A 24,841-nucleotide genomic window follows, 5' to 3' on the forward strand; every position below is an offset into this window, starting at 1 on the left:
GACTCTGTCTACGATGGCCTGGACTTCAAATCCTGATAGGGCCAGGTGGGGCAGCAGTAGGGGTGGAAGACTGAGGAACGGAATATGGTGGGATGGAAGTTGGGGGAAGGCAGTATTAGGTCACAAGCCAAGCCACAAGAAGATGGGTCAGAGTTAGGGGTAACAGATACGAGGAACGGTGGAGCATAGTTCAAGTCTAAGCCAGTCAAACCCTGCTTGGGCCATGGTGACCCAGCAAGGTGTTAAGCTTTGGCCTGACCACAGATGGAAGCTGGGCAGCTCAATAACCAGGCTGTTCTGTAAGAGGCTTAGAGTTTACATTCGCTTACCCCTCACAGATAGCCCTCTATACCAGTAAATTACTCCACATGACACACTGCCTGGACATTTTCTAGCAGGCTGGCTTTAGCGGGTGATGAAGTGTGTTGGAAAGAGGCCCGCCGGGAGAGGACAAAACTCAGGTTTTAGCCAGTCCTCTGCCGCTAATTGGCGGGGAAACCTTAGGCGAGTCATCTAATCGTTCAGAGCCTCAGTTTCCCTGTGTATAAAGTGAGGCTCGAGGAGGTAGAGACGTACAGTTCATCCGTCACTTGTGAGTTCTGAAGCACGGAAGACAATTCTGTGGCCTTTGGCATTCAGCTTGTTTGACTTGAGGGAAAGAAACACACCCTCAGCACTACATTTGAGCTGAACCTCTGGAAACCCCAAGAGTCAAAATTGAACTCTATATAGTCAAATCCTTTCCCCAGCTTGTTTGCCGGAGCCAGGAGTGTTGAAGAAAGTCTGTGTTCTGTTGGGCTATTTAGCATTTGTGGAAATAGCACAAAGCAAGCTGCACAGAGTTCTGCAGATGCAATAGCTTATGTACTGTGTTACAGCAGAGGGCCGCTGTGTTCCAGGGACTCCGATGGGGCTGATAGCCCCCTAGTGACGCAAACACCACCAGCAAGCTGGAGCCCTTTAGTCCTTTGCCAGAATCACACATGGCTCCTTTGCTGAGGGCTGGGGTTAGATTGAGGGCTTTTCTGAACGGCCCACCCTGTCGGTTCCACCCTCGTGAGACAAAAGACATAAGGGCTGCCAGTGGACTTTAAAATGTAAATTTAAAAATAGCCCTTAATTACAAAGAATAGCTTTAGCTATAGCTTGCTGCAGGCAGACCACACATTCCTGAATGGTTTTACAAACGAGGGAATGGCGAGCAGTTGACAGCACCGGTGAGTTCTTCACTGGCTGCTGGTCCGCACCTAAATTGTGATACTGAAGCACCGCGGTTTTCAGCCAAATCACAAGCAAAACACATTAACACAATTCGTTTCCCTTTTAATTGCGCTACAAAGAGGAGTCTGTCTTTTGCCTTTTTTGACGTCTCATCTTAAAAGCAAAAAGACTTGAGCTAAATCTGTGTCTATACCCAATAAAGCTTGTTTTCATTTTCTTACCCAGCCAGCTAAGATTTATACATTAGTTATTCAACTGATGCATCTTAAACATCCTAGTTAAAACACACACTGCTGGCCAGGCACTGTTCACCCCCCAGCAGACTTTTGCTTGCCTGCAAGCAATGAATACTTGAACTGTAAATGGGTAAACTCAGACTTTCCATATGGCGAGGTCAACAGAACTCACGGTGAACATACAAAGGATAGAAAACTAATTATTACTGAGGTTCAGGTAAGCGATTTCTTAGGCATTTTAGCTGTCATGCTGTGGAATAATTGTAAACCCACCAGGAAGGAATTGCAAAACACAACCTACTTATCCCTTCCCCAGTGGCTATATCGAATCTTTTTTTTTTTTCTGTTCTGTAGTTTGTGCCAACCCTCTATTTAATCATTAAAAGGAACGTTATTTTAAGTGTTGCTTCCTCAATGACAGCGTTTGACTGAAATCGTACAGAATGGTGACTTTGCCCAGAGCGCGACTTCCACATTCTGGCATGATTTGAGGCAATCAGAGCTATTAGTAATGGAATGCAGAGTTCCGTGGCAATTTTATTTAAAGTTTTGTTTAAGTTAATATTACATCTGACTAATGTAATCATCTGTATCCAGCCAGTCCCATCAGTGACAACATAAAATCGTTAACCACCATGTCACAGGCATCAAGTGCTTTGGCTTTGCTATAATTTTATGAGCATGCCTTCTTGTACTACTTTATTACTATCACTGAGACATCAGTAACAGCAGCAACTTTTCCAGGCACAGCACAGAACCCAAGCTAGGAGTGTCCTAGCTTTGTGACTAAATTCTTGCTGCTTCTAGGTCTTGGCATGTGCTATTACCTTGGCCAGGAATGTCCTTCAAGTGTTGGTTTAAAGGCCTTCTCGAGAGGTCCCCCCTCTTCCCTCTGGTACTCTTGATCACTGTACCCATTTGTTTCCTTCGTAATATTTATCATAACTTAAAATGATAACTATATATTTTTTCTTGTCAATTGTCTCTACTGCGAGACTACAAGCTAGATGAGAGCAGAGAGCACGTCTGTTTTTGTTCACCCATATGTCCCCTTGCCTAGCGCAGTAAGGAGGGACTCCGGACATTTGGGGGAGGGGACTCTAAACGGTTTAATGAATAAACGAGACAATGTGGCAAAATTACAAGGAGGCAGGGACCCCGTATGCTGAGGACTTCCAGAACAATCTCGTGGTTGCGTTCGGTCCTGCGGAGACCTGTAGGACTTTACAACAGTATACTCACGGGCATACTGGACGTTTCCACCTGATGATCCACAGACATTTCACAGTCAACGTTCCAACCTTTAACTCATCAGCTTGCGTCTCAAATCTCTTTTTCCTTCTCAGCGTCGTAGCTTGGATAATGGCACTGTCATGTGTGTCATCACCCAAGTAAAATGCTTGGCATTCATTCTCCCTCTCTCTCCTCAACCCCAGCACCCAGTCCTGTGAGTGTATCCTCCTGAATGCCACTTGGACCTGTCCTGTCCTTTCCACCTCCATTGACATGACTTTTTGGTTCGGGTCCTGTCTATCGCTTATTTAGACTCCTGCAAATGCTTCCTGATGGGCTCGCTGCCTCCCTGGTCTTATACCCTAAAGACCACCTCCCTCCCTGCAAAGACTCAAACACTATCTTCTGTCCCTCTTTCCAGAATTCAGTAAGGACTGGCAATGTGCAGAAGTAGCTGGAGCCTTACTAAGAGATAGTAAAAGATTGCAGATATATGATTTCTTCAAGATTAATTTCCTTTTTGTTTTTCTGCTATGGTTCCAACAGAATAAGCTATTAAAATGCTTTGAGCTTCTGAACGAAAGCACAGAACTGTGCCAGCAGAACACCATAGAGGCTTCCTTTATTTTCTGCTAGCATCTATCTGTGATGGATGATATGACCGTGAATCTTCACTTAAATATGGAATGCTGAAATAATCATAAAATCCCAGAGTGTCAGAGCTGGACAAAGGCCATCTGCGTCCTATGTCTTGAGGCTCAGAGAAGGGAAGGGCCTTATTTAAGGTCACAAAGTGATTTAACTGCAGAATTAGGACTCAAACCCAGCTCTCTGTATTCCTCAAGTGAGCATGAGGCTTCATTTGGATGTGTTATCAAAACATTCCGCAGCTCTGTGATCCACTCCCCGGACCACTGTACTGTGCTGTAACTTTTTCATCTGAACTTTTTTTTGCTTCTCTTGTGCCTGAGTGCTAATCGGTGAGATTAGAAAGTCTGATCTGATCTTAATAAAGTGACTTACGCTTCAGTGATCATTTCCAAAGGGAGCACTTGGGAGCACTTGGGAGCACTAGAAGCTGCCCTGGGTGCCTCCATGTGTATCAGTCAATGGGTCCCAAGTAAACAGGGCTCTGGGCTGCCCATCCCCATTTCATACTCCATATGAAGTTTTGTTTTCATCTGTTTTGTACGGGCTACCGCTACCCTTGGATTGGAGTGACTTCGCGTTGAAGAAGTTTTGAAAACTGCCTCAGGAATGCATTGGTGGTTTGCTCCCCCATTTGCGTATTCCAATTAAACAATATTTCCGTGGTTTTGTGTTTATTTTTGTTTTTACCTATCTCTTTACAATGATAAAGGACAGGAAAAACTCCAGGCTTGCTCATGTGGGTGCGGTAATGTGAGTATAGATTGTCTGTAACTTGCTGGTGGACCAGTGCCTGAGGCTGGGGTTTTATGATGTCTTGGCTACGTGTTAGTGTGGATGGGTCCGGTCTACCTAAAGGGTCCTGCCCTTCCTCTCAGGCCAGGGAGTACGTGGGACTGCTTGGTAGAAGATGTGTTGTCTTTAAGAGTCTAGTATTTTTTTTTCCAGCTTACTTGAATTCCACATCTTCAGTCTTTGACACTGACCACTGGTAAGCAAAGTGGAAGGTCGGACTTCTGAGAGCCAGACATTATGGTGGCATAGTAAAACACTACGTGGCCATCCATGGAAGGGGGAGGTTGATATTGAAAATTGATGGAATGTGTTCACTGTGACAGGTCCCAGGAGATGGCCTCCCAGTTTCTGGCATGGGAGGGGATGGTGGGAAGGATGTAGGGGCTTTGGAGGAGGGACAAATGGTATGTCTCACTTCACTGTTTTCCTTTGGTGCTCAGAGATGTTGACATACTCTTGATACTTCTTGACATGATGAAAGGCAAGGCCACCCCTAACTTTGGTGGGCCTGGGGCAAGGGCGCAAAATACAGGCTCACTGCAAACTCCCCTTTCTCTCCAAGCTCTTGGCTCTGTCCCTTACCCTGAGGGGCCCTCCACACAAGCCTATAGACACCAACCTTGCTCCTCAAATTGTGGACCCCAGCCCGGAGCATCAGCATTACCCAAGCACTCATTGGAACTGTCAACTCTCAGGGCCTACTCTAGGCCTACTTAACCAAGGTGTGGACTTTAATAAGATCCCAGATGATTCACAAGCACATTAAAGTTTGAGAGGTACTGTTGTAGCCCACATGGTCAAGCTTCATCATCACCGGGTAGAAGGGTAACAGCTGCTCAGTGGACACCCGTCGTTCACCACTCAGGCCTAGGGTTGTGTCCATCTGTGGTTTGGTCCATCCTCAGGAAAGCAAAACTAGGGCAGAGGATTGCCAGGCCATGAACACAGGCTTGGGGCACATGGGCAGGGAATTTCAAGGTCTTGGGTAGTTTGAGAGTGGCATAGAAGAGGGAAGCATAGACGTTGGGTGGGCAAGTCCCCTTGGCCCCATAGATTCCTTGCTCTATGGGCAGTGGTGAGGCTGGAGTGGGGCCAGAGCAAGGCCCTGTAAAGTGTGAGGTCTCGGGCAGGGACCTTGTTGCCCCAGTGTAAGAGCGATGCTGTTGAAGGTTTTCCTAAATGTCCATGTGGATGGGGGTAGGGTGGGAGCGGTTCATGAGTCCTCAGGGTACTGAGCCGCTGCCGTGCCTTGCTGGCTCTTTGTGGTGTGGCGGAGTAGTAGTGGTGGGGCCATTATTGCTTTAAAAGGGAATCAAAGCGAACTGTTCCAAGCACACTCTTGAGTAGCTAGGGAGGTACATCTGTTGACTTCTCTGTCGAAGGTAAACCGTGGAGGTGCTGCCTCTAGTGCCTAATGACAATTCAATTAGACCAGCTGTCGGCCTCTAGTGGGAGCCAGTTGGATGTGGGTGTAAAGGGCTTTGAACAGCTGCCTCCACACCTAGGATGCAGGCAGTTTCCTCAGTGAATTAAGAGCAGTAGCTGGTGTGGTTGGGGTGAGGTGGCCAGTGGAGGGATGAGGATGCCATTTTGTATCCACTGCCACCTAGGTGATGCCACGGTTGTGGGACAGAAGCAGGTCTGAATGAAGTCCATTAAATCGCTATCACATCTCAGCTTCTTCATCTGTAAAATGGGTCTAACAGTCATTTCCCTGCCTGCCTTGCAGAGATGTTGGGTGCCTCTAGTGAGATAATGAACGCGAAAATGATCTTTTGTCTGTCAAGTGGAGTCCACGTGAAAAAAATGATGGTCATCCTGGGGGCTTCCCTGGTGGCGCAGTGGCTGGGAGTCTGCCTGCCGATGCAGGGGACGCGGGTTCGTGCCCTGGTCCGCCGGGAAGATCCCACATGCCGCGGAGCGGCTGGGCCCGTGAGCCATGGCCGCTGAGCCTGCGCGTCCGGAGCCTGTGCTCCGCAACGGGAGAGGCCACAGCAGTGAGAGGCCCGCGTACCGCAAAAACAAAACAAACAAAAATGGTGGTCACCCTACCATTTGCTATCTTTCCTTTGTGAGTGTGCTTTCCATTGCATATGAGTTTTAGATTTAAGTTGTGTTCCCCTTAGCAATGCACAAGGCTCCGTACAAAGCCATCTCTGCCCCTCTGCCCAATGCCTTCCAGCCCCTTCCAGTGGTGAAGATGCCCTGCTGTGGTTCTTGTCTTTGCAGTTCCACAGGCGGGGGAGGAGGGTTTTGTATTGGCAAACATTTCTGAAAAGACAAATAATTGCTCTGGAAAGAGAATTCTTTTCCCTTCCAAATATTCATATTTACTGGTTTAAATTGATGTCACTTTATTAGTTGGCTAGCGCTGTACAGTATTCCACTGAGCAGTAATTATTCCTTTGCTGTTGCAGGAGTTTGCCGAGAGAAGGGAACTAAATCTAAAAGAGTGAATCCATCTGGTACGTATGTTGAAGCTCTCTCTGAGGCCACTGACACTGAAATGCTAATGCTAGATTTTTATCTACTGGTATCACTTAGACATTGATATAATGCGAGCTAGTGCCTTGGATTGCTGAATCAAAGGCTGAATTCCATTCCCTTACATGGCACTGGATGCCCTGCACAGTGGATTGATGACCTTGGCAGAGCACAGGGGTGAAATAGACCTTGCATTCCAGACCTGCCATCTGATTGTCAGACTCTAGTGGCCCCGGCCCCCCCATCACGGATAGGTGCTAAAGGTCTCAGCCGGAAGACTCAGTGACGTTCAGTGCCTGAAGCATTAAGGACTGACCTTGGCAGGCGAGTAGTAATCCACCCCACCCCCGATGCTGCTCAGTAGATAACATCTGGAAGTAGTCTGATGACTCAGTACTAAGTGCCCCTGGGAAGAGCCCCTGAGGCCCGTGGGCGCTAATTAGTCTGCAGTCACCCGTGGTTTTTTTTTTTTTTTTTTTTTTTTTTTGCGTTACACGGGCCTCTCACTGTTGTGGCCTCTCTCGTTGCGGGGCACAGGCTCCGGACGCGCAGGCTCAGCGGCCATGGCTCACGGGCCCAGCCGCTCCGCGGCATGTGGGATCTTCCCGGACCAGGGCACGAACCCGTGTCTCCTGCATTGGCAGGCAGGCTCTCAACCCCTGCGCCACCAGGGAAGCCCTGCAGTCACCCTTTTTACATTAGGGTGTGGGTGAAGCTGGGACAAGCTCCCGGAACCCACTGAAGGCTGTCCTGCTTCGTTGGGGCTCTGACATCCCTCCTAGGCTTTGCTAGGCCTTTTTCTGGGGTGCTGGGCTCTGTCTCGCTACCTGGCTGCCAGCTAGGGTCCAGTTCAAGTAAACTCTTGTGGGAACACAGTGTTTCTACCTGCCTGATGACTAGTACTGCCACTGCTGCCCAGTCTTTCCTAACCGGATTGCCATCTGAAATAGCTAGCTTGCATTTGTCGTAGTTTTCTGATCTTTGTAACTTGGAGGGCCGGTCAGCCCCCTTGGGGACAACTCTGTGGCTCTCCAAGTTCTGCCTCCATTTGACCTGTGCTTGTCCTTTTCCTGCTCTCCTGGCATTGAAATCTTTGCAGTCCCCACTATTGCTATCTTATCCCATAGTCCGGTTATACATCCATGGGACACTCTGGGCATCTCACAGTTCACTTGGGGTGAACCCACTCACAGTTCTTGCCTCTTCTCTCCAGGAAGCATTAACCGAAGAAGCCACAGGGGGATCTGCCAGCCTCCTATGAAATAAAATGCTATGCGATACCAAACAGCTAACTGTCCAGATTTATTAGAAAAATCTGGCTGCCCTAGCTTTTTGACAACTTTCTCTTTCCTCTGTGGTCCAGCGTGAAATAGACTCTCCAGGGTGCCTTGTCATTGGGAGGAATTTGAAACTGCCGTGTGTCACTGGTGCATGGCTGAAGAGAAGGCAACGAAAGGATGACCGCCATTTCCCCCCGAAAAAACTATTAGGGAAGGTTATTGATTATTTTCCAAATACCTTCCACCTTCATCAGAGGACATTATGATCATTAAAGAGGTACTGTCATGTAGCTTTTTAAAAATAATTTTCTCTTTTTTGTTTTCTTAATAGCGACTGTGCCCAAGTCCCTCTTTACAGCCCAAAGGTGATGTTTTTGCTTTGCCCATAGAATTTCTGGCAAATGGACTCAAATCGCTACTGCTTCTGTCAGCTGGTGCCTGGGTTTACGTCAAGGTCTTTAGGAAGGCCAGACAAGTTCAATTACACAAACCGTTGTCGACTGCTACCAACACGCTGCCCCTCTCTCCTGTACGTCTTTTTCTACCCCTGCCTCCCGCCGCTTTCCATATAGGCTTGGAGGTGTCATTTTTCTTTCAGAACTCCAGGTTTTTGGTTAAAAATTATGCTACATGTACATGTTAGCAAACTTTTTGGTGACGTCTGAAATCGGGTGGCATTTGCTCTATACAGTAACCAGATCTCCATCATATGCAGATTATCCACAGCATATCTCCTTTAAAAGTCCTTAATGACATGCATTGTGCTTAAGCCCTCAAACCAGTTCATGGGGTTAAGAGGGAACCGTTGTAGCATTTCTGCCTCGTGCAGGTAGTGAATGTTGGTGTTTGGTCTTTTAGTTGTGGCTCCTGGACTAACCTTCGCTGTTGTCATGGACCACCTGGACCTCTGGGCTGCTCTTTTGTGTTGAGGCGAGAGGGGATGTTTTGTTTCCTCTTGTTCTGCATTTGTTTCAACACCATGAGCATCAGAGATCTATTAACTAAGAAAACTGTGGCTCTGTTCTCCTGCCAGACTTCTGATTTCTCAGTGCCCAGGTGAGAAACAGAATCCTATCTGGAGTAGTCATTTGCTGCAAGCTCAGAGCACACGGAGGGCCCAGGAACATACACTGCACCTGTTTTGTTTTTTTTTTTTTTGGAGTTGAAAGGCTTCCGTGAGGCTCCTCCCGTCTTCTGGCCACACTGAAGTAGTATTTTGAGAAGTGAGGTTTTCCTTTCTTCTTTTTTCTCTTGAGATCTGAGATCACTGTTTGTTTGTTAGTTTGTTTAGGCTCTTTAGCTCATATATGGGGTATGTAAGCCTTGATACCGGCTGTTCTGAAGCATCATGTGGAGTAGCATGCTTGAGTTGGTACATTTGTTACTTTAAGAGATCAGCGAATGGTTTGTGGTGCCTTTTAAGATTTGTTTAACACATATTTATCGAGTACCTCTTATGGGCTACGTGCTATGCTGGGTGCCAGGAATGAACAGATGAGAAGGGCGCAGTCCCTACTCTCAGGTTGTCTCATAGTCTAGTGGGAGAGAAAGACATACATCAACAAATGGCTGTAGCACTCTGAGTGGGGTAGAAAATTCCTGGTCAAGGCACTGGCATGAGCAGAGGTTGACAGCAGGGAAATACGTGGGTTGTTCGCCGAGCCACAAGTAATCTAGCATAGTGGAATGAGGTGTGGATGTTGCAGGAAGCTACTGGAGAAAAGACTGGAAGGTAAGGTAGATTTGGGTCAGATTTTGAAGAGTTGAGATGTTTAGCGTTCAGAACATGTTAGAATCCCTTGAACTCAAGATGTTGGATCAAAGTGACAATTTGGTCGACATTCTTAGAACTTTTGTTTAGTTTAGCAGGAGGTGGAAGAGAAAGCTATTAACGCTGAAAAACTGGTCCTAGGCCCTAGGGACCATGTGAGTCAGAGGTTAGAGCATCCAGTATGGCTTGGAGCTGCAGCTCTGCATCAGTCAGAGATGCATGTGATGTGTCTTTAGTTTAGGGAGGGGAGAGAAGATTTGGTCTTGGAAGAAGGATTGGGAAGGAAGGATAGTAGAGCTGCACCTACTCCCCAGTCAGAAATTTATAGTTTGATTTCATTATCATCTTGTCATGTCCCAGAACATATGGAAGTCCGTATGTAAAAGTCAGTGTGAACACCTCACATCCAATTCAGATATAAAGGACCAATTTGGTTCATTTATGTGATTCCAGTTCACAAGCAGCCATGACATGATCAAATGACTAGGCTTGCAAGAGCAGCCAAAGATGGAGCCATTTAGGAACGCATTGGGCATATGATGGGAGCTGTCGTTGACAGTGCACCCTGATCCAGGCATATATAGCTTACTCTGTGGTCCAAAGCTACAAGTACTGTCCCTGTTCCCAATACACCATCTTCCAAATGGGTGCCGTGTTATAACAGGCAGTATGGTTGGATTGATGTGGCAGTACACACAGAAACACAGCTTTCACTAGAGGCTTCTCTCTCCTGATGTTTTGGATGAGTTGGGTATTTTGGGTGAGTCTCCTGACTCTTCTGGGTGATGAAATGGGCTTCACCATAAGCCATCATTCATCTTGCTTCATCTCTGTGTTACTTTGCTGTGAGATGCACAGGTCTTTCCTAGGCTGCTCTGCCTTATTCACTATTGGAGTGTGAGAGGTATTGCTCCTTTACAGAAGCACAGTACAAATTCCTCTAAACGTGAGCAGAGAAACTCTCTGAGGAAGAAATATCTCTAGAACGAGGTATCAGGGTCCACTTGGGCAGCTGTCCTATTGTGACAGAGATGCTCCTAGGGAGCCCTTTTCTCCTCAGCCCTTGGAGAAACATGTACGTTCATGAGGATTTTATAATACAATCTCCAAGTCCTTCTGACGACTTATTCTAAGTATCCCTGATTACTTAGAATCAAAACTCTTCATTCATCCCTATCTACTGTTTTTATCATTGCTTCTTTTGGAATTATGATCCTGGAGATAAAAGTCCTACAAATATCTGGAGCCAGTGTTCAATCTAGAGGGACCTGTCTTAAAGGTCTCATGGTAATTGAGTTTCTCTATTAAAAACAACGTAGGCTAGACCCTCTTTTCTTCGTTAGGAATTCTAAGCACTGGAGACGAAATTCACATACAACCCTGCTGCTACCAGCATCTTGTTCCTTATACTGGATCCCCACTAGAGTGTGCACATATAGGATGGTTTAAAATTATTTTTATCAAGGTAATAGTACAAATATTCTTTTAAAACATCAGGCTTGTAACAACACAGACAACAAAAACAGGCCAGCACGGCTCCCTCTTAAGCCTGCTTCTTTGGAGCAACCACCTTTTAACCATTTTAGTTATTGCCTGTGGTATTTACCTTCATATTTTACATGTTTTTACCGCTATTCCTTGGTTCATTATTTTAGATGTTGCTTGTTGACTTCCTGTAATGGTAGATGAGACTCTAGCTGTCTCGTAGTCATGCTTGGCTAGTGTATGCTGCAAACAAACCGCTCCTCATTACTGGTGGCTTGATACAACAAAAGTTTATTTCTTGCTCCTGCTACGTGTTCACCCTAGGTGGTTAGGGAACCTCTGGCTTATGCTGGTCCTCTAGGCTGATGGAGTCTCCATCACAACACCCGATTCCACGATCTCTGCAAATAACAGGCTGACTACATCCTGGCTCTCAAAGCTTCTGCCCAGTTATGTCACAAGGCAGTTTCCCTCATGTTTTATTGATTGAAGGAAACCATAGGGCCACAGTTAATTTTAAAGAAGGCCAGAAAAGGGCAGTCCTACCACATGCCTGGAAGGAGATGCCCTGGAATATTTGTGAACAGAATCCCTCCATCTTCCCTCCCCTATTGCCCTAATATAAGTAAATTGCATATTTCTTCAAAATCGGTATTCAATGTTTATATTATTATAGCTTTGTAAATATTGGCCACTGGTAAGCCAATGCATTAAGCTTACGTGTCCTTTTTTAAATAATATTTTATTTTCCCTGGGGTCAATAATTGCTTAATTTTTATTTGCCTGGTTTTCTTTGTATTTATTCCTTAGTTTCTCTACAACATCCATCAGATTTGTCAAATAGTTCTCAGTATTATTTTCTAAATACTAAAAACTATCAGATAATATATCAATTTTATTTTTTCCTGGAGTGTTCCAGCCTCCTGCTTCAGTCTGGGCTAGTTGCTCTCTAGGCTTGCTGCACAGGTATCATCCTAGGACTTTCTGTCACCAGTTTCATGTGTTAGAGTCCTAGTTTTCTGGGTCCAAAGTCTCCCTCTGTTTTGGTTTACTCACTTGTTCTGTTGAGGCACATGCTCTAGTAGATTCCTAAATAAAGGCGTATGGGAAGTGTATTAGTCAGCTTTTTACTGACTAATGGTTATGCTGTGGTGGTAAATTATTCTAAAACCTCAATGGTTTACACAACAAGTTCTTTCTTACTCATGTCTTCTGTTCTTCATGGGTCAGCCACAGCTCTCTCTTGGTATTTTTCATTCTTGGACCCAGGCTGAGGAAGAAACCCCTTTCTGGGAAAAGCAGTTCTCACAGCAAAAGAAAAGGAGCACTGACAAAACCAGTGATGACTCTCAGTGCTGCTGCTCAGAATTGGCACATGTCACTTCTGTTCACATTTCATTGGCCAAAGCAAATCTTATGGCCAAGCCAGGTGTCAATGAGCATGGAAATGCAACTCTCCTAAAGGCAAAATTATATAACTCATCATATGAAGTAGATAGTTTAGCTACATATAAAATTATAGGTTGATTTTTTTCTCCCAGAATTTTAAAGACATTGTCTCCTAGTTTTCAGTGTTGTTACTTAAAAGTCTGCTGCCAGTCTGTCTCCTAATCTTCTGTATAGGATTTTTTTTTCTTACACAGCTCTAGAAGCTTTTAGGATTTTCTTTTAACCCATATTATTCAGAAATTTTATGATGATGTGAATTGGTGTAGATCTTTATGCATTCATCTTTTCTGGCCCTTCCTTTTGCCCTTTCAATGTGGAAATTCATGTCCTTAGTATCTGAGAAATTTTCCTGTATTATTACTTTAATAATTTTCTTCCCTCTTTCTTCTTTCTGAAATTTCAATTATTTGGATGTTAGACCTCCGTGATTATTCCTCTACTTTTCTTACCTTTTACTCTCTTGGTCTTTATTATGTTCTACTTTTGGAGAGATTTCCCTATTTTAATCTTCCTACTCTTTTTTTCATTTTGATTATCATATTTTCAATATCCATCAATGCCTTGTTTTCTATCTTTCTCATAGCGTCCTTTCATGGTTTGTGTATACATATATATATGAAATACATAAAAATACACATTTATATATGTAAATATATATAAATACATATAAACTTTTCTTCTATTCTCTCATTTTAGAGGCTCTCCCTAAATGTCTTGTGATCCTTGGCTGTCAATTCGTGTTTAAGAGTTGAGCCCTCAAAAGCTGAGTGGAAGCGTTGGATGGAAAGGCAGAGCTTGCCAACTAGTGGCTTCACTGTAGAGTGATTGGGCAGCGACTGCCTTTTTGTGGGAGGACATCCAAATGTCAGTATACAGGGGAATTTCCTCTAGTGACCTTTACTTATTCAAGGATAGAATCCCTTAGCCTGCCTGCACGTATTTTGGGATTGGGGGTAGGCTGGCTGGGTTCCTGCCATTCCATATATAGACTTTCACTTGATCCCTCCATTTTCTGTCATGTGCCTCATCCCACCCTCTACTATACCCAGTGTTCCTAGTGCCCCGAGTGTGTCTGATCCAGTGTCTTCAGAGACTATAGCTTTTGTTTCCTGGGCACAGAAAGGGTGGATGGAACGGTTGCCTGGCTAGCTGCATGGGATGAAGGAAATGTGGGAACCTACTCCTCCACGTACATACTTTCAATTCCTGTTTTCCTGTATCTTACCCCTAACGCCTGTGGTACCTGGTATTTTTAAGTCCTAAGCCTTCCCAGAATTCTCTTGGGGCTAACTGGCTCACTTTTCTTTGGCATTTCCTTCACTCTTCTAATTGACACACACTCCTCCACTGACTTCCCATCTTCAAAAAATGTGTTGACAGCTCTCATCCACTAAGGTCTCCTTTCCTATTTTCTTAGTTTGTGTGGACTTGTACACTTCTCTCTCTTCTCTTTTCTCTCTCTCTCATTGTTTTGTTTTAATTTCTTTACTGTTGTTTTAATGGGGCTTCGACAGAGAGAGAGAGAGATAATCACATGTGGTCAATCTGCCATGTTTAACGAGAAGTCAAGCTGTGGTTAAAATGTAGTTTTCTTTACCTCATGCTGAACTAAACATGGCCTTAAAATATACCCTTGATCTTCTAAATAAAAATAGCATTATACTTGGATAGGTGACATGCTTTCACTACCAGATTTCAAAGACAGACTTGAATTTTGATGGGGATTTAAATGTATTTAGCACTTTCTGACACTGAACATGGTAAATAAGCAAACAAATGAATCGATAAATAAAAAGAAAAGTTGCTATAATGTATAGTCTCAGTTTAACACTTCAGATCCCCTTTTTACCCTTTCTCCCCTGCTCTGGGCCCCTGGAGATAGACTTCTATGGACTGTATCACCCAGGCTTCCTTGACCCTTGGCTTCCAGTGGATTTGGCCAATGGGAGGTATCAGTGGGGGAGGGAGGAGGATTAGAGAGTTGGGAGGAAAGAGAGGTCTGGATATTTATTTCTCCAGCTCCCTCTCTGCCAGGTCACATTTGGCAATGATGGTGTTCCTCTATTTTGTGCCACACCTTCTGTTGGGTTGTCCCTTTCCAACAGCCTCAGTTTTTACCAGACTCTGTTCTCCTTCCCACTTCAGGACTAGGATGGTAACAGCTTTTCCCTGCTGCTGGTTCGGCCTGCTGCCCAATCCCCTGGTCCCCTTTACCCTGCCCACACCTTCAGTTATACTTTGTGAATGTGTCCTCTGGTTGCTGCCAGGACCCTGGCTGACACAAATGCTATAGTAGAGCTATCTCATTATAGTCCAGGTACTTTTGGACAAAGTACTTCACTTGATGGGTCACAGTTTCTGTGTGTGAAAAAGTGCTGATGTGGCGAAAGGTGGTCTGGTCTCTTGCCTGAGAGCCCCTTCCAGTGCTGACATCTGCACTTCTGTATGATGCAGTGGTGGTCCATAGCCAGCTTGAGCTCCAGTTCTCTCTCCTGACTTTGTGGACCACTGTGGATAACCCTGAGTGGTAGATGATCACGAAACATTTTCTTTCTTCCTTTGTGAGGCAGTTTGCTGGAGTAAAAACAATACAGACTTTTGGAGTCAAACCAGGGTTCAAATTCAGGCTGTTACTTCCTTGTTGAATGACCTTGTGTACACTACTAAACGTCTCTAAGTCTTGGGTTCTTCATCTTAAGATGAGGGTGTATGATGAACACTGTTGGTTACCTGTCCAATAGCCATTTTCTTCTTCTCTGTTATAAGAATGCTGGTTTCCATAAGGTATGGAGTGGAACTTTTAGTTGGGTGTTGTGATACTTGCAGCTTGTGGTGGACACTACTAGTGTTTACTAACATCTGTTTCTTCCCTTCTGGGAGTGTGAAAGACTAACTTCCAAGTCCTCTTGTAGTTAGGTGGGACTGTGTGAGTACCTTCCCTGCTTAATTAAGGCCTTGCTGCCATTTCAATATCTTCTTTACCTTGTATTCAGAAATGTCCTTTGGAATCCACATACTTAATGACCATGAGGGAAAACGACCTGTGTCACTTCTCGGCTGAAGCAGAGAAGAGCACGTGTGCCATCTCTGTGTGCTCTCTTCTCCCTGCTGTGGCAGCTGGCGGCACTACTTGTGGTAGAGCCTTCATCAGTCAGAGTCCCTAAGTGACCATGAAGAGCATAGAGCCTCGTCAACTTGCAATGAACATGTAGCATTAGTGAGAACGAACTGTTGTGATGTTACGCCAGTGGAGTTTTGAGGTTAATTTGTCAGTTAATGGACAGCTGAAAGCCTCCCTATGGGCATAGGACATTATCTTCCTTGAAGGGTTGTATGAATTAGACTTTCTGGATTTGGTTCCTAGCTCTGTTATTTATTAACTTCTGTGACCTTGGTCAAGGTACTTAAACTTTCTGTGCCTTGGTTTCCTCATCTGTAGCACAAGGTTAAGCATAGCTCCTCCCGTGTGGAGTTGGTGTGTGTATTGAAGAAATTAATATACATGGAGGACTTAGAACAGGGCCTGGCAGGCAGTACGTGCTATGTAGTGTTTGCTGTCAGAAAGTATGTATTTCAGAGTGTCCAGCACAGCATGTGGCCCTCATCAACAACTGTCGCTGGAACCTTCATTGCTGTTGTAAGCATTAGAATGCTCCATGTAAAGTCTTGGCACATAGTGGCCATTTTAATATGCAGTCCCTATTATTTGGTGATTGCGCTTTTGTGCTTACATTTTTTTTTTAAATTATTTATTTATTTATTATTTTTGGCCGTGTTGGGTCTTCGTTTTTGTGCGAGGGCTTTCTCTAGTTGCGGCGAGCGGGAGCCACTCTTCATCGCGGTGCGCGGGCCTCTCACTGTCGCGGCCTCTCTTGTTGTGGAGCACAGGCTCCAGACGCGCAGGCTCAGCAGTTGTGGCTCACGGGCCTAGTTGCTCCGCGGCATGTGGGATCTTCCCAGACCAGGGCTCGAACCCGTGTCCCCTGCATTGGCAGGCAAGTTCTCAACCACTGCGCCACCAGGGAAGCCCCCTTGTGCTTACATTTGAATATATGCTCCTCATCTGTTAGGTCTCTTAGAATGAGATAAGCATTGCTCTCTAAGACTTCCTTTACAACATAGGAGTCATTAAGTGTGTGGATTTCAAAGGACATTTCCGAATACAAAGTAAAGAAGATATTGAAATGGCAGCAGAGCCTTAATTATGTGGGGAAGGTACTCATCAGAAGTGGCACTACCCATAAGGTTGAAGGCAAAGCGACCCACAGAGAATCTGCTCTTGGATAACGAACATTTGACTGCATTTGTCACTTCCAGTCCTTAAACACTGTCTGTCCACGCTCTTTGTTTTGCAGCTGAGGGAACTCACGCCCCCGGAGAGGGGAAGGGGCTGGTCTGGAAAAACAGAGTCTGTCAACAGCATAGGCAGGACTAGAGCCCAGGTTTCTTAACTCCGAGTTCACTGGTAGGTAGAAAAAGCCAGGTTTGATCTTTTAACATGTGTGCTGTTTGGAAACTAACGCTGAGCAGGCAAAACTCTGGACTTGATGAGAAAATTAAAATAAGGCTGCTTTCTAGTCTGCGCTTTGCACAGCTCCTCGTCTGTTTTGTTGGTGCTGGATAGCCCATGCCTTTGACTACATCAGAAGAAGCTTAATATTCTATCTTAATGTGTCGTCATTGGCTGTAAGAGTGTCCTGTCCATTCTGGCTTTTGGGTGGCCTGACCAGAATCACCACGGGCTTTGCTTCTTAGCCAACTAGAGGAAGGCAGAAATGAAAGCGGCCTGCCAGTGTGTTTTCTTTGTGTGCCTCTCCTTGGACACAAACACAGGAGGGGGGTTTCTATGGAGCAGCTAGTCTCCCCCCCATTTTGGATTTTGCTGAAGCAGGTAGTTGAACTCTTTGAGGAAGTCTGGGTTTTCTCTGTCTCGGGAAATTACTGATAACATCAGAGCCAGAAAGAGGTGAGTAAAATGGGCAAGAAAGAAAATTCATAAAAGTCACGCCAAGATTCAGATTTATAACCCCACCCAGTTCTCCCCCAGCAGTCCTTTCAGCTGTGACTTGCTTCCCAGGAAGCAGAAAACAATAGTCTACTGATTGAATTTCAGGCTAAACTTCAGGCAATTAAAAGTAAGGGAAGTAAAACCTAGTTACATTTAGAATCAAAGTCCAGATATCTCCATTGGGAGGCATAGTCTGTGTGTATACTTTGCAAGGTGGGCCTAGTTCTGAAGCCAAACTTGGAAGTGCATTCGTTTCGGTAATTAATCTCTCGCTCCAAGTTTCTAGCTTGTCTTTTTGGAGTTAATCACCTCCAGGAAAGTGCAAAGGTCTTATAAGTGAAGAGAAGGAAAAGCATATTAATTGTAACTGGACTAGGTCCGTATCATGAGAACTAGAAAAACCTGAGATCTTGGGATGAAGGGAAAGCCACTGGACAGCTGGATTTTAAGGTAGGGAACATGGGGTAAAGACTCCGTTGTTACTTCATGATCCCCCCTGCCACCCCAGGAGAATTTAACTGTCTCTTTTGCTTAGCTTCCCAGAGTAGGTACCATATTATTTAGAAAAGTATACTCATTTATCTGAAGTTCTCTAAACGCATAACAACTGCCACTTGTAAGTCATTTTTATCTTTCTCTGGTAGCCCTTTCTCTTATTCTTCTCTCTAGCACTCATTCCTTTGGTCAACGAATATATACCAGAGGGCTAGGGGTCGACTATGTGCCAGACGCAGTGCCAGCACCATGGATATCATGGTGACTGAGACGGTGTCCCTCTTGTGTATTGCTATGCAATAAACCAACCTCAAAACTTAGTGGCTCGATGCAACAACCATTTTACAATATTCCATAATTCAGGAATTCATTCAGGGCTTAGCTGGGTGATTCTTGTCATTGACAGAGATCACTCAACGGTATTTAGCTGGAAGATGGGCTGGTCTCGTGAGCCCATCACCATAGCTTTGCTCATGTCTGGTGCCTTGGCGGATGGCTGGAAGGCTAGGCTCAGCTGGCCCTGTCAGCCAGAGCACCTACACCCAGCGTGGGGTGTCAGTGCGATTGGTGTTCTTTTTTTTTTTTCAAAGTACTAAATTCATTAACTTGAGATGTCGGGTTTTCTTTCATTAATAGTAATCTTTTATTTATTTATTTATTTTTATATTTATTTTTGGCTGTGTTGGGTCTTCGTTTCTGTGCGAGGGCTTTCTGTAGTTGCGGCGAGCGGGGGCCACTCTTCATCGTGGTGCGCAGGCCTCTTCACTATCGCAGCCTCTCTTGTTGTGGAGCACAGGCTCCAGACGCGCAGGCTCAGTAGTTGTGGCTCACGGGCCTAGTTGCTCTGCGGCATGTGGGATCTTCCCAGACCAGGGCTCAAACCCGTGTCCCCTGCATCGGCAGGCAGATTCTCAACCACTGCACCACCAGGGAAGCCCAACGATTGGTGTTCTTATGTGGAAGTTCTGGGCTCTAAGAGCTAGTGTTCTAGTGATCCAGGTGGAAGATTCATGGCTTTTTATGACCCAGCCTCTGATGTCCCAGAAAGTCATTTCCACTGCATTCTCTTGGCCAAATAAGACACTAAGGGCCAACCCAGATTCAAGGGGAGGTGATTACATTCCACTTCTCAGTGAAAGAAATAGCAATGACTTGGCAGATGTCTTTAACACCACAGACAGAGCTGCTCTCCTTGAGAAGATTGTACGCCATTGGAGCAGGGAGCAAACTGGTCAACAAACAATCCAGGCCACCTTGAAGAAATGACTAGAAAGCCTGTTGAGTTGTACAGGACTGCTGTTTCATGACTAAGCGGCAGAGAGCGTAGGGTTGTTCCCCTGTGTTCTCCTGGAGAGTTCCTGTGACGCCCCCTACCCCTTGCTCAGTGTTCCATATTGCACCCGAAAAACCAGCCAACTCTGCTGGCTAGCGCATGCTCACAGGGCATGGTGCACAGCCTCGTGTCCACCGCAGCGGCCTCCATCATTCATTGGCTAAAATCCAATTGTTTGACTGAGATGAGGGTTTGCTAAGTGATTACTAATTATTAGTCTTGTTCAGTCAGAATACTGGCATTGCTGTCCCATCCACTGGGACAGTTCCCCCTCTTCTTTATTTTGCTAACTTCTACTTATTCTTCAGAATTCAGTGTGAGGAGCCCCTCCTTCCTGGAAAACTTTTCTTGACCGTCCTTATCCCAGTTGGATTTAGATGTCTTCCTCTGAACTCCCTTAGCCACCCCTACCCCTGGCTTATCTCCATCATTATTATACTTATCATATTTTACTGTAATCTTTGATTTTCCAACTGCCTTCCCGCTCCCAGATACATGTCTCTCCCGACATACACGGCTCTCACAGGTGAAGGCAGATATTGAAAGAATCATTCCAAATGCACTGAGTGTTCCCAAAATGCCCAACTCTGAGCCACACAGGTGGTGATAGGGACTGTGTCATTGTCCCTGTTGTTGCCATGGTGCCTAGTATATAATAGCACCTCCATGAATGTTTATTAAGTACATGAATGAATGGTGGTGGTGTATTAGTTGAACATGTAGGTAAACTTACGTCACCCGAATGTCATTTTTTTTACTGTTAGAGCCCTCCCTAAGACTTTACCAAGCTGGGCCATGATCCAGTTCCATAAGGAACAATGGGGGCAGAGCCAACATCTGGGCCCAGCCCAACCCCTTTCTTGCCAGCCAGATTATGCGTGCCTCTGTTTATCCCTGGGTCAGTCTGATGTCTGGAGCTGCAAGGTGGTACCTCTCACGTCAAGGTTTGGTCTTCTCCCTTGTTAACCCTTGACTTCAGCCATCATGACCCTGTTGATGGATGAACTTCAGTGTCCTGCTGCCCATGTCCTGTCCTTCGGAATAATTTTAGGCAGCCCTTGACTGGGGACCGTGTCCTAGACCTGTCCTGAGCAGACATGCCTTGCCCTCTACCACCTTCTGGTGGACCTAGCTGACAGCTCTATTGATCGGTTCTGGTAGATTCTCCTTCCAGTATTGGCTTTTCCTGCACAGAATGTGATTTCTAGATCCTAGTTTCTTAGAACAAAAAAGGCATAGTCTTTGGAATCAGACATAATTGGCTTTGAAGGGACTCTTCTACTTGCCAGTTTTATCCCTCTGAGCCTAATTTTCTCAGCTGTAAAAATGGGGGTAATAATCACAACTTGGTAGAGTGTTTTAACTGTAGTGCCTGCCATGTAATTGCTAAGAAAAAGGCAGTTCCCTCACATGTTCCATAATGGTGTATTGACTTTTGTATTCAAAGCAGACATTGATGCCTTTCCCTTCGGTACGTCATTTTCTTTTAGGGTGTTTTCGTAGATGGTGATGGTGATTTCCTTCTGGGGCTGGCCTTGACCACACCATTACCAGAGCTTCTGGACTCTGGTCACATGGCATGTGTTGTATCTGTCACTAAGAGGGGATTGAGTCAACATATAGGGCACAAGTAGCCATCATTGTTTAAGTGACCATTGTCGCAATAGATTTTTAGAAAATTTTATCAGACCTTTTTCAAGAGCATATGCAAGAACATAATGTACACTGAAGAACCCAATTATCAAAGCAGTCTGTAGTACGGTTTTCCAGAGAAACAGAACCAATGGGAGAAGTTCCACAATCTGCCATGTTCAAGCTGGAGACCTGGATAAAGCCGGAGGTGTAGTTTGAAGGCCTGAGAACCAGGAGAACCAAAGGCAGGAGAAGACCGATGCCCCAGCTCAATCAGTCAGACAGAGATTGAATTCAACCTCCCTCTGCCTTTTTGTTCTATTCAGGCCCTCATTGGCTTGGATGATGTCCACCCACATTGGGGAGGGCCGTCTTCTTTACTCAGTCTACCCATTCAAATGCTAATACCTTCCAAAAACACCCTCACAGATACACTCAGAAATCATGTTTAATCACATATCTGGTCATCTGATAGCCCAGTCAATTTGACACATAAAATTAACCATCACACTGCCAGGAAACTCCATTTGCTCCCTCCCTCATGTTCTGCCCAGCAAGGTATTTTCAGCTAGACCTGTAGGCATCTAGATCAAACTTGCTCGGAATTAATTTGCAGCAAGGTAGGAAGGGAATAGATACAGGTGCCTGCAATTTGGGCAGCACTGCCTTAGGGTCAGGGTCAAGGGCAGGGGCCTTGACTTGTTCTCTGGCCTGCCTTGTTTGCTTAGGTAGGACAGCCTTGCTGGTCTATCTGGCCTGTGAGTATCTTGTGCTGTTCCTTCAACATTTTCACTATTCACAGTCGCTGACGTCTATCCTTATTATACGCTTTCTTGTTGTAAAAGAAAACACGTGATAAAAATGCAAATAAAATAATCATATTAAGTGAAATGTAAGTCCCCTTCTCCTAGTGATCCTATGTCCCCTAGTTCCCTCCTCCAGAGGCAACTGGTACAGCCACCTTCTTGGGGTTCCCTCCAGAGTGAGTCTTACACACATAAGCATAAATGCAGATATTTGCAAGGTCTTGGGGCTTATCATCTGACTCTGCTCACCAGTTTGCATCCTTTGGCTTTCTGTTCATTTCTCTGGAATCATCTCTCTCTGCTACCCTGTTGTGGCTTCATCATTCTCTACTTCTCACCTGCTCTCAACCTGCTGCCCTGACCTAGTAAGACCTTTATCTGGAACAGGAAGAAGTAGAATTCATCGTTTAGAAAGAAAAAAGCATTTCTAGTTTCTATTTCCATTCTGTGTTGTCTAACCCTGCAAAATTAAATTACGCCTGTTCATCTGCCACTGACTCACTGCATTCCATGAGCAAAGCCATTTGCATTTTTCTTCACAACAACATCTTTCTCCTCAGGATGCTCTGGCAACTAATATTTTAAAATTCTCAGAAAAAGTCATAATAATAAAGCCTTTCCATCCTCAGCGTCTAGAAATTGAATTGAAACCAAAGCATAAAGAAGTATTATTGAAGAAGCTAAATAGTTTACAAACTCAGCAATGCCACGTAGAAGATTAAATCCAGTCGATTGGGAATTCATTTAGGGCACATCTGCATTCTTTGTTTCTAGACGTGGCCACATGCACAGTTCACCAAATGCATCTTCAGAGAGTAAGATATGTTGAGGTATTTAGAAAATGGTAGCATCGTACTGATAAAGGAGCAATTAGTTCTATCTGGGGAGGTGATAAATCCCTACAGAACACTGGGCTAGACTTTGAAGGTTGTGTGGGAGTTTCTCAGATAGGCAAGAGAGGGAAGGGCATTCAAAGCAGAGGGAAAAAATATCAGAAGAGTGCAGAATTGCAAAAGTGCCCTGGCGTATTCTGACAAAGGTGAAGAGTCCATTTTGACTAAGGCATGAAGTGGAAAAGTAGGCGAAAGACAGGCTTTGAAAGACACATTCTGTGCTAAGAAATTTGGATTTTTTTTCCTGTAAGATAACAGGAGGGCCCTGGAGAGCTTTAAGTATGGAAGTGATGTTGCCAATTTAAAAAATTTTAGATTATCATGGCAGCAGTGTGGAAATCTGACGGAGGGAGAGGGACTGCAAGCTGGGGTACCAGTTACCAGCTGTTTCTTTTGTTAGTCCCAAGTGAGAAAGGATGGGAGCTTGAGCCTGGGCAGGGACAGTGGGGATAGAGAGGAGGAGTGCATTTAGATGACCTGACGGACTACCTGTGGTGGCTGGGGAGGGAAGTGGAGGAAATGAGAGGATGGAAGATGGAGGACGGGAGTGAGGGTGGAAATGAGCCCACAGAATTTCAGAGTTGGAAGGGGCCGCGAAGATCAGCTATCCTAGGCTAACTAAGTCCTTTCGGTTTCATCCCTACGTGTGATGGTCTTCTTCGAATATGTCCAGTGACAGGGTGCCCATTATATCTCATGGCAGCTTACTTCATCTACAGGTTGTTCTATTAAAAGTTCTTTAGGCCGCACCAAAATCCATCAACTAGTATCTTCTACTGCTTGGTCCTAGATTAAATTCCCTGGGGCCACCCGGGCCAAGGCTAATCCTTTGCCAATGTGAAAGCTCTTCACATACTTAAAAACAGCTTTCATATACTTCTGTGTCTGCTCTTGTCTAGAGTAAACATTTAAAGTTCCTTCAGCTGGTCATCAAATGACGTTGTTTTCTACCCATCTATCATCCGAGAGGGCACAAAAGGCTTCCTGTGGAGTAAAGTGTGTCAGTTTCTTCCCTTGTGATTTTTTACTGGTCCAGATAAACTCAATGAAAGGAACCTCATATTAAAGTCAACTTGGAAAGGAATAATATGGAAGTATTTGAGAAAGAGGTAATAAAGGCCAGTCTGGTAACACGATTTCAGAAGCTTAAGCCTTGAATCGGTTAGGGTTGGTAGTGATACCATTAACACGGATATCAGAAAACAGGAGATGACTCTCACTATGACTTGCAGAATGAAAATGTTAGGAAACCACAGACTCTGGAGTAGGAAAGGCCTTTAGAGATGAGCCGTTCCAAGTCCATCATTTTACACATGGGAAGAGTGAGGTTTGAAGGGGCAAGAGACATGCCCAATGTCCCACAGCTGGTCATTGGCAGAGCAAAGACTAACCTAGGACTTCTGATTTCTAATTCAGTGCTTTTCTCCTATACCATGTGTTCCCTTAATTTGGAAGGCAAGCAAGGGCCAGCTAATAAAGGATACTCTTTTACTATCTTCTCTCTAATCACTGTCAGCCAATTATATTTCACTCTGAAATATATTTCAAAGGGTATGTAATTATATAAGAAAGTTTTTGAGATTCTTGTATTGCTCTCCAAAGCACCCCTGCCACATTCACCAAAGACTTAGCAGTTCACGTCACTTTGAGTTTTGAATTGATGTGAACATCAGTGAGGATAAGTCCCCATTAGGGCAAGAATTTGTACACTGAATGTTTTAATCACATGGGAATGTTGGTAAGACATTTAGAAATAGGAACGGAAATATTGGCCAATAATGCATATTATTGTGTGATGAAACTACTGATGCCCTGTAATCATACTGTTGCAATATCAGTATAAATAGAAATTCAAAATGGTAGAATGCCTCCTGACATGTGAGCAGTGTACATGAGTTTTCAAGTGTTGAAAATCGGGAGCTATTGCTAAGATTCTGGGGTATCAGAGACATGGCACACACTCTGAAGGCATTCCGTGGATACTTTTTATTTGAAAAAAAAAAGGGTGCCAATCTCCAGATTTCATATTTATGTAATCCCCCAAAAGTTCACAGTAGCAGACCTCCCATGAA

At 44.8% G+C, this 24,841-nt stretch overlaps 1 long non-coding RNA gene across 5 annotated transcripts in view; it reads left to right on the forward strand.

Moving 5' to 3' along the window:
* Window positions 1-24,841, forward strand: part of LOC307179903 — a 100,445-nt gene that overhangs the window by 48,433 nt on the left and 27,171 nt on the right. For all 5 annotated transcript variants that reach the window (XR_013825598.1, XR_013825599.1, XR_013825600.1 and 2 more), the window contains 2 exons: window positions 6,551-6,598; window positions 7,981-8,174. This is a non-coding gene — a long non-coding RNA (uncharacterized lncRNA). The remainder of the gene's footprint in view (window positions 1-6,550; window positions 6,599-7,980; window positions 8,175-24,841) is intronic.

This window comes from Stenella coeruleoalba, assembly GCF_951394435.1.
Source record: "Stenella coeruleoalba genome assembly, chromosome: X".
In the NCBI taxonomy this organism is placed as follows: Eukaryota; Metazoa; Chordata; class Mammalia; order Artiodactyla; family Delphinidae; genus Stenella; species Stenella coeruleoalba.